Source organism: Squalius cephalus, assembly GCF_949319135.1.
Source record: "Squalius cephalus genome assembly, chromosome: 4".
NCBI lineage: Eukaryota > Metazoa > Chordata > Actinopteri > Cypriniformes > Leuciscidae > Squalius > Squalius cephalus.
Genome location: NC_137125.1, coordinates 45,554,464 through 45,572,346, shown reverse-complemented (window position 1 = coordinate 45,572,346; position 17,883 = coordinate 45,554,464). Strand labels below are relative to the sequence as shown.

General features: G+C 36.6%; 1 protein-coding gene across 4 annotated transcripts in view; it reads right to left on the bottom strand.

Moving 5' to 3' along the window:
- Positions 1-2,607, bottom strand: part of arhgef39 (Rho guanine nucleotide exchange factor (GEF) 39) — a 40,724-nt gene extending 38,117 nt beyond the window's left edge. Inside the window, exons 1-2 of one of the 4 annotated variants that reach the window (XM_079869752.1) lie at positions 2,536-2,598; positions 1,974-2,008 (exon numbers count right to left, since the gene is read on the bottom strand). The gene's annotated coding sequence lies outside the window, so the exon portion shown is untranslated. Of the gene's footprint in view, positions 1-1,973; positions 2,009-2,535 lie in introns of all 4 variants that reach the window. The other 3 variants (XM_079869754.1, XM_079869751.1, XM_079869753.1) reach the window with 3 other exon arrangements.
- Between the last annotated feature and the right edge of the window lie 15,276 nt (positions 2,608-17,883).

Below are 17,883 nucleotides of genomic sequence, written 5' to 3'. Positions count from 1 at the left end.
CCCCATGAAGCCTCTGCTAAGTGCTGCATCTGAAGCCATGGTCCATTTTTACCAGCAACTTACTGTAAATTGCATCACTCTCGACACTCAAATAAGCAGTCAATTTCGAGAAATATTGCAGCATTTTAGGCCCAGTGAAGCCAATTAAAAGCCAGGAAAAGGAGGACTGGGGTCAGGAGTACCTAGTTAAAAAGACTAAATATGTAGCAACCAGCGGGGTTTGTTTGCATAACTCAGTGCTTATACTGTATTAAAGGGTTAGTTCACCCAAAAAGGAAAATTCTGTCAGTAATTACTCACCCTCATGTTGTTCCAACCCCGTAAGACTTTCGTTCACTCACTCCTTTATAGCCTGCTAGGTAATCGATATCTGTCATCCCAGAAAAGTTAGTAAAGACATCATTAAAATAGTCCAAGTGACTACGATGGCTCAACCTTAAGTTTATCAAGCGACGAGAATACTTTTTGTGCGAAAAACAAACAAAAATAACGATTGATTTTCTTCTGTGTGGGCCTCTGAGTGAGTTCACGTAGTGTAACAGCACAGCGCTTCTGGGTTATAGGTCAGAACGTAGGCTCACTATTGGCCAGCATCACACACATGACCAGCGTCGGCCAATAGTGAGCTTACGTTCTGACGTACAACCCAGAAGCGCTGCGCTTGTTACACTACGTGAACTCACTCAAGAGGCCCACACAGAAGAAAATCAATCGTTATTTTTGTTTGTTTTTCGCACAAAAAGTATTCTCGTCGCTTGATAAACTTTAGTCACTTGGACTATTTTAACAATGTCTTTACTAACTTTTCTGGGCTGGCTGATATCGATAACCTAGCAGTGAGCCAGCTCTCAGATTTCATCAAAAATATCTTAATTTGTGTTGCGAAGATGAATGAAAGTATTAGGGGGGTGGAACAACATGAGGGTGAGTAATTTTTGGGTGAACTAACCCTTTAATGATTATATATGCTTACAAACGGAGAATTACACAGACAAACTCTTGTTTTCTTAACACACTTGCATCTAAATATAAAGGTGTTGGGTAACATCTGTAAATGAAGCGGTGTAACGTCTTCAGAACTCCCAGGAGTGGAGCTGGAGCGCATCCAAACATTCCCACTCAATTTTACTGCTCTGAAGGTTATGTTAAGATATGGTGTAGATGATTTCACCAAGTACAACATGTTCCTGGATCCCCATCACCACAACATTCTAATCCACCTATCAAATTTGAGGGACAAATTATCATGACTTTTTGCATGACTTAAGATTTTACTCATTTCCATGATGTTTGCAGGTCAGGGAAGTTTAACTGATATTTCTAGGGGTTTTTTTTAATGTGGGATCCCTGAATATAGAAAAATTATTTACATTTGGGTTCAGTTTGACACCAACAAAAAAAGTCCAAATAGACCTTATTAACTAGCTGGATTTGTTTTTATTGTATATTTCTTTGGGTTTTTGCCACAGCAACGTACTACAGTACAGTCTACATTTATTCTGAGATGTTTTTTTAATGAATTGTATGAAATATGATGTGTCTCATTGAGAAATTGTGTTTATAATCAGCTCGCAAACGATTAGCTAATAAAATTACCAGCGGCCTTTTTTTTTTTTTAATTAAGAGTAACACTTTACAATAAGGTTCCATTTGTTATCATTAGTTAACTACATTACTAGCAATGAAAAATACTCCTAAATCATTTATTAATCTTAGTTAATGTTAATTTAAATGTACAACTACTACATTATTAGAATCAAAGATTGTAGGCCTATCTGATCATATGGACATGAACTAACAATGAACAGTTGTATTTTTTTTTTGTTTTACTAAGCATTAACAAAGATTATTGTATTGCTCATTGTTAGTTCATGTTTTTTTAATGCATTATCTAATGTTAACTAATCGAACCTTGTTGTAAAGTGTAACCGAATTAAGTAGCCTATATGAAAACAAACACACTTTAAACATACTTAGATTTAAGGGTCCCAAGGTTCCCAAACAGAACCTGAGGGTTAAATAAAGAAGTAGGTTAGTTAGAATCTAGTTGATTAACAATGAAATTCCCATTGACACTATGAATAGCAAAACTCTTCATGTCATGTGTGATGTTTCTTTAATCTGTTTGTTAAAACAAAACTCTCACTTTCGACTTTGGATAACTATTATAAAAACAGATGTTCAAAATATACACAAACGCCAGTTTGAACGCATTACAAAGACTGCCTTTGTAATGCGTTCAAACTGGCGTTCAAACTGGCGTTTGTGTATATTTTGAACATCTGTTTTTCCTTAAAGTCACCGCTCGCGACTGACACAATATTCCATATTAAATATGACACGCATGAACTACTCAAAAAAAGAAACACTTGTTAGCATGGCTGAAATATAGAAGTACACTTCTGTTTTCATGTGTCTTTGAGGCTGAAACTAATACTGTACAATATATGACTTCATAATAAAGTCGCCATTCAAAGGAAATCCGTAACGTTTCTTAAACGATATAGATTATGTAAACATAAAAACATTTCATACCTGATGTTGCTCTTGCTTTTCAAATTGAATACAGGCGCTCTTTCTTACGCTCTCTGAAGTTCCGGGTTTTACTGCGCTCTGATTGGTTCTCCCAAACATCGAAACTGAGCCGTCCTCCGTGACGTCATCAATACGTTTAGTAGATACAGCACTGGGGTCATTTCACGAAAAGGGCGTCATAAGAATATACTGTAAACCAATTATATTTATTTAAAAGTAGAAAAGCTGACGTCAACAAACAAATAAATAATAATAATTAATAATATTTGTCTTTCTCCGAGATGACATATGGCTAAATACATTTATTATAATTATATATAGGCCTAAATATATATATAGCCTATATATATTACACACACACACACACACACACACACACACACATACATGCATAAATACATATATAATCACTTACTAATACAGAAACAATATTTTTTATATATAATAAATTTATATATATATATATATATATATATATATATATATATATATATATATATATAATTTTTTTTTTTTTTTTTTGAGGTTTGTCACTAAGGAAACAATCAAATTGCCAGCATCAAATTCTATAAAAAACACTTTGTATTGTCATTTGTCATTTGTTATCTGTCAGTTTACATAGAAATGTACTTTCTTTAAAAAAGGCACACAATTTTATTGAATGACCCTGAAAAAAATCTTATTATTATTGTCTGACCACAGGCATGTTTTACACCCCAAGATTAAAACTTGTGTGAGTGGATAGATTATTCATGCTAAGTTTGTTTACGATCATTAAAAACAAGAAGGAGCACACATGAGAAAAGTACTTATGTAATTATGATGCTAAACAGACTGTCAAACCTCAAACTTATGCGCCTTCAGAAGTGTCTGAGGCATGTTAGGTGAATCCAACAGCTTCAAAGCTGAAAAAAAAAACTAAATTTATCTTCTAAATAAGACGAACCATTAATTTTACATTTAACTTCTGCATCTTAGGAGTTAAGAAAGGGAGTTTAGTCTATACTCCTGATGATTCATCTTAGGAAATGAAGGGAGGAGAAAACACATCTCAGCAAATTTCTGCTAATTATACAAGAGTGTTGGCAAGATGAAAGTGATGCCCCGTGATCAGGCTTGGCACAGTAATAGCCCCCAACTCCTTATAGACAGTCCCTCTAATATAAGGAAATCCATTAGGACCCGCAAGTTGTAAAGTGCAACATCAACTTCTCAAACTACTGTATATGCTTCTCCTTCCTCTTCCCACAAACAAAAAGCTTGCAGCTCGACATCAGCGAGAACACTGACATCTAGTGTTGCCTGTGTGGCTATCTGAAGGTTTCCAGCCTCTGACCAACATGACAGATTGCGCAGCAACCTGCTGTATAATATATGACCATTACAGTCCTCTTGCATTAAGAACAAATAAAGCATTGAGCTGGTATAAAGCATAATTTGGACATTAAAATTAGACGATTTAGAGTTGTTGTGTATTGCACAAAAAGGCATTTTAATCATTCAGGATGTGATGTTACAGTACATCCAAACCATCATATAGGCAATTACTTTTGACCCTTTCCCATATTTCTATATTTTTTTTTTCCTTCTTTTTTGTGTGAATATGACAAGATTTCCCAGCACTGTTTGGTTCCTGGAACATTTGTTTTTGCTTATAAAAATAATAATAAAAAAAAGTTACATGAATGTTATGATTTAGTTTCCAAAAAATTAACCAAAGGGAAACCAAAACATCAGTAATGATGATTGTTTGGAAGAAAAAAGTTTTATTTTGCATGCTTCAGAGGGTTAAAGGGATAGTTCACCCCGAAATTATTAATCTGTCATCTGTTCACACCAAGGACGATAAATATATAACGATAACGATAAGTTCTAAATGTCGTTCTAAATATAAAAGAATGAGAGTTCACAATACAACTACAACTATAACGATAACAGCACAGAGAAACAATATCGTTGGAATCGCTTTCAGAATATATATTTTTTTCAGCTGATGAACGATAAAAACAACGACAGCCAATCAGAATCCATTCTGCTTCAAGAGCGCGAGCGGCAGATGACGTAACAGCGGTGCACGCTTATAGTAAACAGAACGATATCGTCCGCTGGTGTGAACGCGTATAGTTATCGTTCTTGGTGTGAATATGCCTTTACTCACCCTCATGTTGTTCCTAACCAGAATGATTTTCTTTCTTCCGTGTTTTTGTCTATTCAATGAAAGTCAATGGGGTCCAAAACAATTTTTCAAAAGCACCTTTTGTTTTGATTGTAAGTGGACACAACTAATAGTAGTTTGAGGTGAACTACCCCAGTAAGGCCATGCAGGACACAGTGTATTTATATTAGCCTACACAACTCAATATGCTCTTTAATACGACAACACTTAGTGTGCAATGTTCCCCATAACATAAGTGCCAGATGAGACCGTGCCCTTGAGTTATGTTTTCTCTGCGAACCGAAAGCTCTTTGTGAACATACCTGAGACATCAATGTCAGGAGCAACTCTTCTGTTACAACTAAAAACTATTAAGTGAAACACATTAATTCTGGTGTATATTTTCACATAGCTTTGTATCAGATCACCTATAAATGTGTATTATACGCATGTATAAGCTATTAAATCTTACAAGACTGAAAAAGGTGAAGCAATGTGAATCGCCAAACTGATAAAATACATCTTTAATGAGAGCTTCATTAAAATGTAAAATGTATGACAATATTGGCGGCTCTGCTCTTTATTGTTTTCAATTTTATTGTGTTTCCAGAACATTTGGTATTATAATAATTGGCCCCAAAATAGACCTGTGCAAATTAGGCCCATTTTGCCTCCAGGCTATTGAGGCATGAACAGTCAGAGACACCATAGACAAAGGGTCCTTTTTCACCTGAGGAGAGAGGAGGGGGGAAAAAAGCGGTAGGAGCGTCAATAATCTACACAAGTAAAGCAAGTCTCCCAAGGTTTTTCAGCCCTGTGGTGCATTATTCATACTCACCGTAGCCAGAGGACTCTTAATTGACCCTTGCTCCTCGCAAAACTTCACGAGATGAAAGAATGCAATGTTTTGTAATTCAACTTTTTTTTTTTTTGAGTCCCTCTCACTCCAACTCAATAGTATTGGATTTCTGTTCATGAATTATTCAGAAGCAAAAGAGAGAGGTAACCCTAAGCTTAGAGATGTCATAAGAAACTATGCTGCAACTGCAAAACATATCGAATCACTTTGACAAAAACAAACACGGACCCATCACAGCAAATAGCGTTCGGGGCCTCGTGATGCCGAAGCCTTTTGAGGAATTTGCAGGTCAATATCCTTATTTAACAGTTGTGATAAGAGCAAGGAAAGGGACTTTTGATTTTGAACAAATGATGCCGGCTGTGGGACCGGACGTTAAGTGGCTTCATGAACACACTGTTTGCTGCTGAAGTACATGATTGTTCTCGTTAGTCTTAATTACGGGGATTTGTGATACACCGAGGGCATTAGAGGCTGTTTCAGGCTGTTTATCTAGTGATATTACAGACCTCATGGAATCAGTTTGGGGGCTTTTGCTCCAGATCTATTGACTTGGAGGTCAGCTAAATGCAATTTGCAATTTTTTGTTTTAGTCGTTATTAGTTTAATTTTTTTTACTTGGACTAAAACGGCTAATTTTAGTAAATGACATTCAAACATGTTAAATATTAATTTAAACATATATCAGTGTTTAATAAAAACAACCCAGTGTTGCCATCATTAACTAAAACTACTCAAAATTATTTAAAAGTATATTAAAAAAAAATAAGATTTTTTTATATTAAAATTTGAAATGTTGTTAATGTAAAACTGAAATAAAGATAAACAGAAAAAAAATAAAAATAAAAATAATATTATATATATATATATATATATATATATATATATATATATATATATATATATATATATATATATATTGAATGAGCTTGTATTTTATATTTTCAGTTTCCATATTAATTTTATAATATGGAAACTGAAAATATAAAATAAAAGCTCATTCAGAATATTACTATAATAGTATAATGCTAAAATATATATATATTTTTTTTTTTTTTTTTTTTTTTGCTATGGCTAATACTATGTTACTATGTCATACTATGTTATTTTTTTCTATTAACATTTTGGTCAATATTTTAGATTTTTTCTCACCTTGATGTGCCCTTTTCCTCTTGTCTTCATTATTGATGATAAAAAAAACTTAATTACTTTTTTGTCATTCATTTTATTGATGAGATTAACATTGCCCATGCTAACATGCTAAGTCCTAAACGTAAACCAAATTCACTATATTTATATTTAAAATTTACAGTATCTCTCAAACTGAAAAAAATGGTTACACTTTATTTTAAGGTGATAGTCACATTGTACAGTAGTGAGCATAATATTAATTACTATGTACTACAAAAACTACATGTACTATAGAGTTACAGGGTTAGGTCTTCGTTTAGGTTTAGTTACTTGTAATTATGCATAATTTACTATTACTACTATTATAGTAAGTACATGTAGTAACGTGCAACTACGTCACCATAAAATAAAGTGTTACCGAAAATACAGACCAAAATATGGATGACTCATCTTGCACTACAAATTACAGTCCAATCAAATGCACTCTATAATGAGAGTACCACGCCCCCTAATACTTAATTTATTTCATTTTTTAATGAGGCCTTTAATAAGTCCACTCAAGAGAGGAAATACGTAAACAAGCCATCCCAGACAGCAACATAGTGTCGGCCCACATCTGGTACGCGTCTGGGATGTAAGCTTCAAAATCATCTGAATCAACCCTAAACTTTCATTTTCATTTGACCTTAAAACCATACCTTTAAAGTGTGCATACTCTGGCTTAAAATGATAGATTAAGCGCTGAAAAGAAAATGAAGCCATGGACAAAGCTGAAAACACATCAACAGAGAATCGAAGGGGGTTAACAAGGCAAACAAATTGAAAGAGTGCAGAGGATTTTCAAAAGCAATTTGTCGTAACTGCCTATTGGTTGCCTTGATTAAAGTTCTCAATCGGCCCCCGCAACCCGACTCTCCATACTTGTCGCCGTTTCGGCATGTTTGAAAATGGTGAGCTCATTAAAGTAAAATGACTGTTTGGCCCTGGGGAAAAAATAATCACATGGAAACAAATAGACACAAAAAAAAGTGGAGTGACTCTCCATTCGAGGAGGACAATTGAAAAAAGAAAAAAAAAAAAAAAAGTGCCGCTTGCAAAACCCAGCGGTTTTCATGGATAATGATAAACTGTCATGCCTGCAATTACCGCAAGCACAGGATGCCAGGGTTTTATGCGTGTCAATGAGGTTTGCTCCTAATTGACGATGGGGGACACTAACTCTCTTGAAAGCTGTCATTCAACCATCAAGCATTACGTCGAGAGGCTCACCTATTGAATTTTCACGTTTTGCACGCGTGCGCTCCAGGTAGCGTTGTGTTTGTCATTTGTGAACGTCCATCACCGTTGCATTTGTTCTCAGGCGTCCACTTTTGGGAATGGAAATTAGAGCGTAAAAGTTTGCTCTGTGCACGGAGGGCCGGCTGTCACGCTTTCGCTGGAGACGCATCTAAAGTTAAACTCGTGTGACACTAAATGTCCACGCCGCGTTTTACCTGTGGGACAGAGAGAATGTTTCGAGTTATGCTTGGGTTGTCACTGCATGTGTTTAACCAGTACCCAGACCTCTGGGATCCCATTTGAGTCAAAGCTGCTCCAGCAGTGCAAGTCATAGTGAACAAACAAGAGGCATCACATTCTTTTCATTGCAACCTTATTTTTAGCTGCCTTTTATCTCGTTATAATTGGTTTATTCTCTGGAGATGTTTTGTCTTTTATTTCAAAGTGATTAACTGCAAAGAGGGTCTGGTGAGCTCATGTCGCCTGTTTCATTTGAACATATTATTAGAAATCTTCTGTTCCTAATATGTCTGTTTTAATTATTAAGATTCATCCAACTTCAAGTGTGACTTGACAATGCAAATAGACTCTTGGAAATGTCAAAAACAACCTATTAGCGACTTCTCAAGACAAACTTCTGAGAAACAGTCTCACACTGGTTAGTTTAACTCATATGTAAAGGGTTTATCAAGCCAACACTTTTATTTCTTTAATGTATAAGTAAAAGTTTACTGGTAACAACTTCTTTTCATTGCTATTTTCAATCACTCTTTTGACATTTAATTAACAGTCCTTAACAACATACACTGCCCAGCCAAAAAAATGATTGCAGTGATTATTATGTTTCTAGCATTATATGTTTGGCATCAGCTCTTCTAACCCTAATTGATGGAGTGTGTAGCTTTTCATTTCTTAAACAACCATGTAGAAAGGCACATCATGGCCATATTTCAGGATGACAATGTCAAGATTCATCAGGCTCAGACTGTGAAAGATTGGTTGGGAGGGAGCATGAAGAATCAAATATTTCTTTCATTTTTATTTTATATTGTTTTTTGGCTGGGACGTGTCAGAGATGGGCACAAATACATCAAAAAGTATACTTACACATACTTACTCATCAAATGTATTTAAATAAAATACAAAATATTGCTGTGAAAATAAAATACAAATAATTTGTAATTTGAAAATACAAATATACAAACAAAATTTACAGTCTTTTGAAGTGCGAGAGTAACTGTGGAGTTAGATACACGTAAGAGTATAGGATATCATAATTTCATTTTTGTGCAGATGCGCTTTCATGTTGCCACATACTGTCATAATAAAAGACCATTACGCCTAACAATATATTTGTATTATACAACAAAACTTTGTGAAAACACTGTTGTGCCGTTTTTCTTTTGTTATTTGAGCAGATGGGAACACAAAAAATATATTTAATGTAGTCTCTAATTCACTGCTGTAGAAGTTTACCCAACTATGACGCCTTCCACTTCTGAGAAACCCGGAAATTGGAACAGGGTCAATAGGATGAGTCACGTCACGTGATTTTCTTAAACTTTGATGGTAGTCCTATTCGTATTTCATATGTCTATGGTCCTGTTAAGCCTGGTGATGAAAGTTAATATATGCGAAATAAAACTATATATTTAAATAAGTATTTTAAGTAGCCTATTTTAAATACAAATTACAGTCTCTCAAAGTATTTAATTACAAATTACATTTCATTTATTAATCGATTGTCGAGTTCACGCGCATTGGTTTAGTACCTATGATCATGCGCGTGAACTCGACAATCGATTACTATGGACTTCGACCGAAAACAGGATGTAAATACAGGTATGTGCGCTGGCTGAATAAACATCATTTTTATTCATATCTTTCACATCTACTGCAGTCAGATTCACCGTGTTCACTCTAAAGGAATCACTCACATGACCTGTGCACTTGTAATGACACATCAAGGATGTTAAGAGGCTAAAAGCAGGTTTAAAACTTGCCCCATTGAAGTCAACAGGGTGCAAATTTTAAAAAGAGGATAACACGGTGTAGGCAACACCGATTTTTGTCGTTGTTCTCTGTATTGACAGCACTCCAAATGTACAAAAAAATGAGCTCAATGTTAAAATTGACCGGAGTTCTCCTTTAATGAAAATACAAATTACAAAATACCCAAAAGTAATTAAATACGTATTTCAAATACATGTAATTAAAATACTGCCCATGTGTGGGAAGTGTAGTACTTTGGCAAATTAAAGTAAATATATTACATGTAAAAACAAATGTAAGTCCACAAATATTTTTTAATATAATAATAAAAAATAAATAAAAGTAATATATTACATACATTGTATATGTATTAATAATATAATAATGAAGTATATCCTAATTATTAGGATTAATAAGGTACTGTAATTTTGTTTGTTTGTTTGTTTTTTGATAAACATTACATTAAAAATATATGATTTTCTAGAGCTGAAACACTACAAACATGCTTAAATTGTTTAAATATTTTTGTAGGATATGTACTTTTTGCATATTTAATTTATGTGCATGTGCCTGCATCCCCTGAACTCCCCCAAAACCTGAATAAAACAGCATGTGTTGCTTTTGAATAATCTGTATCCCCATTAATGCTGCTCGACTCTGCCGTCTTAATTCGTGGTGAGTTAGTTTTGCCTGTAGCAGCTCAGCTGTTTACCAGAATCCAGCAGCTCAGGATGTTTTTGTTGATTGGCAGTAGCACTCAGTAGGCGAACCGCGATGAGCGTGTGATGTGCGAGGTCATCTCAGTTATCCTCAGCGCTAGAGTTTGCTGTATTATCAACTTGCTCAACTTCCTCGATGCATGCCCAGAAACAAGTTGCCTCCTTCATCTAATGATTCACCTTCCAGAATCCCCCCCACAACCAATTCCCCCAATGGGTGCCGTGCTTTTAAACTCAGCAGAAAGCCTATTTACCCACAAATTAAAGCACAGCATCAGTGTGGCACCGGTTCCAGTGCATTCGGAAAAACAGGGCAATTACTTGGAAAGAGCGCACCTTGGGAATAGCGCTCATCGCAGAAGAGTGGGTGCGAGTCGCAAACTCCGGGCTCACACTGAATATGCAGAAAAAACGTTCACCATGAAGTTAAAAAAAAGGAGGCATATCCAAAAAAGAGCGAAGTAGGAAAGCAGCAAAGAGTTTTTTGGGAGGGGGAAAACCTTGCTCGTTCATTACATCATGGACGTTGAGAGTATCTTCTACGCTGTGCTTCTGAGGATGGCCTGGTTCCAGTGGGGATTCCTTTGTTGTCTTTGTTTTGGGTGTGGATTGACAGGCTCTTGGGAAAGGACGGAAAAGGGAATACTGCGGGAGAGGATAGGGAAATATCAGCTTCATGAGTTTCATGATTCTTCGCACCCACTTTCAACCTACCATCCGTGTTAGATGCAAAGTATCCGTGCAAGGAAGAAATGCGCAAAAACTTGCCTCCTTCTTGTGGTCCCTTTGGGACAAGCTGGCCTTGGGGAACTCCAAACTCCAAAATGGAGGCGCTGGCAGGGATACCAGTCACTAAGGGAATGGAAGGATATGTGCGCCGGATTGTAGAAAGTTTTTGATCAGTCACAGTGGAAGTCACCAGCAGGGTTCTCCATATGCTATTTACCACGAATCAGTCTTACGTCTATCATGGTTTGTGCTTCTCGGTCACGGGGGATGTTTTACCTCTTGTTACTAATGCTGGAGTGTAAGTGAAACTCATGAGCAATAACTTTCGGTAACCATCTTGTGCCTTCACATCATTAAAAAGCTTCTGAGGCAATCCAACTAATTAAAGCTTTTCAGAGAAAGGTTTATTTCTTAGATCAAACAAATATTTACCAGAGAGTTCTCAATAACTTTTTAATGCTTGTGCGAAGGTTCAAAGGATTGATAACTTGAGAAGTTAATTTTCCATCTGACTTGTTGTATATACATTTCCGTAATGAGCCATATTTCCGAGGTAAACACAAATATACTCAAATATTCAACAAGAAAACAAAATGCAAAACTTTCTATAATTTTAAAACATTTTATCCATAGAAATTGATCGTCCAGAGGGGACGTTACAATTTAATATTAACATTTAAAATTAATAAAAAAATTATGAAGACAAATATGTTGTATTTGGAATAACATGCAATGAATCTTTCACATTAAGACCAAGAAAAGGCATTTAAAAAGCAAACGAGGCAGGGTTATTTTCATTAATTAACTAAAACAAAAATAGTAATTTCATTATTGAAATAATATATATATATATATATTTTATTATCTTATATCTTAATTCAGCTAGTTACCAAGGCAACAAGTTTAAGTTCTAAAATAACTTAAAATAATTCTGAAGTGCTATAATAAATAAACTAAAACTTGTCAAAAACTATTACAAAAACACAACAAAATGATTAAAAATGAAATAATGAAAACTACAATATCAATATGAAGTAACACCATTTTGTCATATTGACAGCATATAAAGACAATCCATTAAAGAGTTTTTTTTTTTCATCCCCAAAACAGCAAAAACCAGTTTGATCATCAATGGATGTTAATAGTGCATAATATACAATATTTATTTTAAGGAACTGAATAAACTGCTAACCAGTAGGAGGATTCCCCCCACCCTAATCTTTCATTAACTAAACTTTGTGCAAATGAAAAGGTAAAAAATAAAGAGCGGCTGCTTATGGGCTTGCATCATTGGCCTTCCTGTCTCTTTACACCATGTGCCATTGCCTCAAATTATATATCTGGTAACCCCACTGCCCTCTGTTCAGATAGCTTTTGACTGTAATAAATTGCCTTCTGAGTTTTCGCCTCATAAATGGCTCCTAAATCGAGATGTGGAGTGGTCTGATGATGTTTTAATTGTAACTTGCAAAATGTATTTGCTGTGACCTACAGACTTTTTGTGGCAGCTTCTATTCAATATGTATGTGTGTTCCGACACCTTGGGGTTTAAAAAGGTTAATTAACCTCTGGTGGTAGACCTTTCCTTTGCACTTAACTTGGTCTATGTCCTGATAGTACCATTAACCCATGCCCTAGCCTTTTAACCTCCTCTATCATTACCCACATAAAATCCATTAAAACTTTCTATTGATCTTTGCAGTTCAACCAAGACGCGTTTTTTAACAGCTGGTTTGCAATTTTTATATTCCCTCAAAGCAACCGGCTCACATAATGGCCATAAGTGGAAGACACAAACAAAGCTTTCAGAGCATTCTATGCGCAAATCTTCACTGCACTTAATCTGAAACCATAATTGGCCATGATTAACCTGATTATACATACTGTATGCTATCCTAATGCATGTACAATTCTTAAAATCTAACATCCAAACTGGGACAAGTGCACTCACGGTGAGAGTTTCAAAAGGAAGGCATAAATGCGCTTGGTGTCTCTGTATAAGCTGTGAGTGAGTCAGACCATAATTGATTAAAACATTCTCCGGTGGTGAGGTGTTGCTAGTGGTTAATGGAAACAACGCCCCGACTAAGTTTGATGGAGAGACATCAGGCTAAAATGAGAACATTGTCTTTATGAGCAGACGTCAAACTGAAGTCCCCTTTGCTCTGCCGGCTCTGTCTGAAACAATAAAGCACAATTAGCGGGGGATTCAGGACTCGCTGTTTGTTCTGTTACTATGGCAGCGGCATTGATTAACACTTCAGCAGTCTCCAAATTAATGATGTAAAAGCTCCTATAAACAGCTACTCAGTGCATCGGTGCATCAATGCCTCTGTGCAGGTGTTACAGTGCGAGTGTTTGGGCTGGAAAACAAGGCATTGTGGGATGGAGGTGTTGCAGGTGGAGGGTGGCATCTCACTCGCTAATATCTCGAAATGTAGACGTTAATTTGAAAGCCTCTTACGGCCACTTATCTCAAGTCGAATTGCGATGCAGTATCGTTTTTGCATCTCGTCACTTGCTCTGTTTTCAGTATTGATCAGGTCTATTTTTTCCCTTTTCTTCATTTAATCAACGTCTCACGCACCAGCGTTAACATTTAGTTCCTCCGCACACACGTCTTTGTTGTTTAACTACATCGATTTCCACAGAAAAATAACGTCACCTCGCTTGGCCTCAGGATAATTGCAAGAAAGCATCCAGTGTTGCAGAAGCTAATTTGAAACTGTAGCTTTCAGGCTGCAAGCTTCTCATAATTTGAACTACAATCCAACTAATTATAATATAATTAGTTAGCTACATCTATATGTTAATACATATATAGTAAAGAAAAAGCTAAAAACAGCTTGCTTTACTGTTAGCTTAGCAGTAAAGCTAAGTGTGCAACTATCCTTGAACAAAACAGCCTTGTATGCTACTTGTTGAAAAAAAGGCATGTTATTGGAAAAGCTGTGAAAAAATATGAACTGTTATCACGTTAATGAAAAATTTAGTTAAGTAAATATCACTTTAAAATTTTAGTTTAGCAACTGCACATCACCGTAAACAACACAGGCCATTCTGTGCATTTCAAAGCAACTCTGAGCACATGAAAAGATAGCACCATACTGCTACAGCCAGTTCAATGCAAAGAGCACTATTGCTCTAAAGCACACCTCCACAAACGCACTTGTAATCATCATTGATGTGGGCTTAACGCAGCACTCCGTGGGTAGCGCGGCCGAGAGAAACATTAACTCCCATTAACTACAGCCTCTCGCCAGGAGTAAGGCAGCTGATCAAAGGTGGAACACTGGGGTATCAGAAATTGTGGGCTTTGTTCAGATATCTTAAAAGTAGCAGCGATTTAATTTTGCCATGGATTAGCAATAGCGCAGAAAAGAATAGACTTGCTGCCAGCCAAAGGTCTGAGATGCGCTTGAAGACAGAGATCTCATAGACTATAAATTCATGAGATCAGGATTCACACAAAATGCGTATTTGTCTATAATGACACAATTGGAAAAGGGTTTTAAAAGGCTATGGGAAGAATTCACTTGTGGCAGCTAATAGCAAAGTTTATGTTGTCTGCATTGTTTTCGAAATGAATTTAGCAAAGCTCTTCTTTATCATTTGGTCTTTACTTACTGCAACCACAACGGTGTGTGTTCACACTTAGTTCGGTTATCTTGGTTCTTTTCGTCCGGACCAAAAAAGAAAACGATACGTTTAGTACTGGCTCATTTTTAAGACCAAACCTATACAAAACTAAATTGTGACGTATATATTTTGTGATGGATCTTAGGGTGTTTTCACACTTGGCAGGTTTGGTTTGATCAAAACGAACTCTGGTGCGATTGCTCTGCTAGTGCGGTTCATTTGAATAAGTGTGAACCTGGTGCGCACCAAACAAGTGGACTGAGACCCCTGAAAAGGTGAGTGCTTTGCTGCGATTTGACTGACATATGAACGCAACACAGACCAAAGACTTCTAATTGAACCAAAAACAGGATGTGATGTCAAATCCGACCCTAAAAAGGACAGAATGCTCAAGCTAACAGTTTTTTTCTCGTCATAGGAGCTATGTTGCCCATCACAGTTTGGTACATGTGTCAGAAACTCCTCCTCCTTAAAGCAGATCTGCTTGTTTGGTGCACACAAGGGCCCTTAAACTGTGGGTGATTTGTGAAAAAGTGTTTTTGCGCTGAAATATAGTATGCAAAAGTGGTGCAAACTGTTAGCGGAATTGTGCCGTTTAAACAGACTATATTGTTTATTTGTACTCTACCAGCTTTTCTGCTTAGGATCAACGCTTGGCACCCCATCTTTAGATTTAAGCCTCAGCGTGAGGCAATGCCAGCCTCCTTTTCCCGCTCATTTAGCCCGCTAAATTCAAGGCACACGCAGGCTGTAACAAAGTGACAGGTGGGACGCACGGCAAGACAGCAAGTTCGCAAAGGTTGACTCTCATTAGGTTTCCAAAGCCCCACCGACAGGCCCTCGCAGCTGCCTCCTGATGCACGTTCATCTGCACCTGCATCTGTTAACTGCAACGAGACAGCGAGCCGGAGCAGACGGGGAGGACTCGGGAGGTGGGGGGTGGGTTAAAGGAAGTGGAGAAAACTGTTTTTGAATCCCTTAGTCCACAGCGGGTGAACTTCCTGCCCTCAGACATCTTGCCGGCCTAACTCCTGTCATGCATATCCTGACACGCTGCACACTCCAGACTACGTGTTTTACGATCCCTAATCCCAATTAATGTCCAGGAGAGGTAAAGGAAAGAGAATCAAAAGAGAAGCTGTCCCAGAGATGGGGCATGATGGGAAAGGGGGAGTATGGTGGGAAGGGGGATTGGGGAGGGGAGGGGGGGTTGGCTGAACCAATTATTTTGAAGGGTATTAAGTCATCAGATTTACTTTTATCTTGATTGCATTGTGGAAGTCGTGCATAATTAATGGAGGGAGCTTATTAGGAAAAGATGATTAGGCAAATTACACAGGTGTCGGATGCATTTTTCATGATGAATTTTGCTGGGACAATCCCGTATTTCCATCTGTTCTGCTCCTATCAGAATGTCACTGCAGAGGAAATTAACGCGACGGCATCAATACCAAATAAACGAGGAGCCGACAGAACACAAAACACAAGTAAATAAGTCTTTAGAGGTTGACGCTGCTGTATGAAAACTTCAGTCCTTTTCGCTAAGTAACACAATAGTTAGCAGTAGAAAGACTCCATCAATAAAACGGCTTTCTAATGGCCATTTCATCCTCCTATTTTATGACTACATGGTGCATGACCCAACATGAGATACAAGCTCTTCTATTGATAGGCTGAGGTCATTTATGCTTTAAGGTTAACACATGTTTGACGCTTATAATGAAGACTTTCTTCCATTTAGTCCACTAAAAGGAAAGAATGGGAGAGGGAGCTCAATATTATGACCCCTTTACTTTCCCTGGACATTAATTTGGGTTTATGGGTCATTCGGCAATGCTTCCTTTATAGTAGTGCTAATGTAATTCAACACAGAATCTGTGGACATGCATTATGGTAAAAGTGAAATGGCGCTCACAACCATTTTACTTTAACTAAACTGGATATTGAACCAGAGGGAAAGAAATGTAGAGAGGAATTGGATTTTATCTACCAAAACAACAAAGCCAACTGAAAATAAAGTATTTTCTAAGGCATCAAGTTATTACGTTTCTAAAAAAATATTACAAAGCCATTTATTTCTTGAAAAAATCTGCACTTTGTTTAATCATGCTGATCATGTTGTGCACAATTAAATTAACTTAGATGCTAAATAAGGTGGAATTTATAATAAAGCAATTTAATTAGAAAAGAAATGTGTTTGTGCCAAGAAGAATAACAATTAATTAGACTGCTGCACTACTTCACCTCATTTTGGCTAAAAATCGTCTATGCATACTGGCTTTAATAAGATTTTCTCAAGAAATAGGCAAGAATGAACCTCCACGATTCCTATTCTTTCTGACTAAAAACACTTGAACGTAACAAATTTGTAATTACAACTTAGATGAGAAGTAAGACATTTTTGATAACACATCATTAAAGGCAGTTTTTCACATTGTAATAGTGTGGTGAAACTAAGTGAATTCGTCCCAGAAATCCCTTCAAATAAAGTAACAGTTTAAACCGAAAGTTTAAAGCTGAATTTGAACAAACTCAGGCCTTTATGCCTTTACAAATTTCTACCATATGGTTCATTGGTTTAAAGGGAAACTAGCCTGAAATATATTTGCATATAAATTAAGGCGGCGCTTATGGGCGTCTTTCAAAACCTTGTCTTTCAGGTAACCCTTCCACAAAGATCTAACCATACCTTCGCTACTGTATCTCCCCCTCGTTCTAATACCACGGCTTCTTTCATTATATGAATCTTCTTCCATGTGTAGTACAGTTCCCCAAGGACCACTTCAAGGATCCCTCCTGATCATTAGACGCAGTACGGTTCTTATTCTCACCTCGTGCACCTGTGC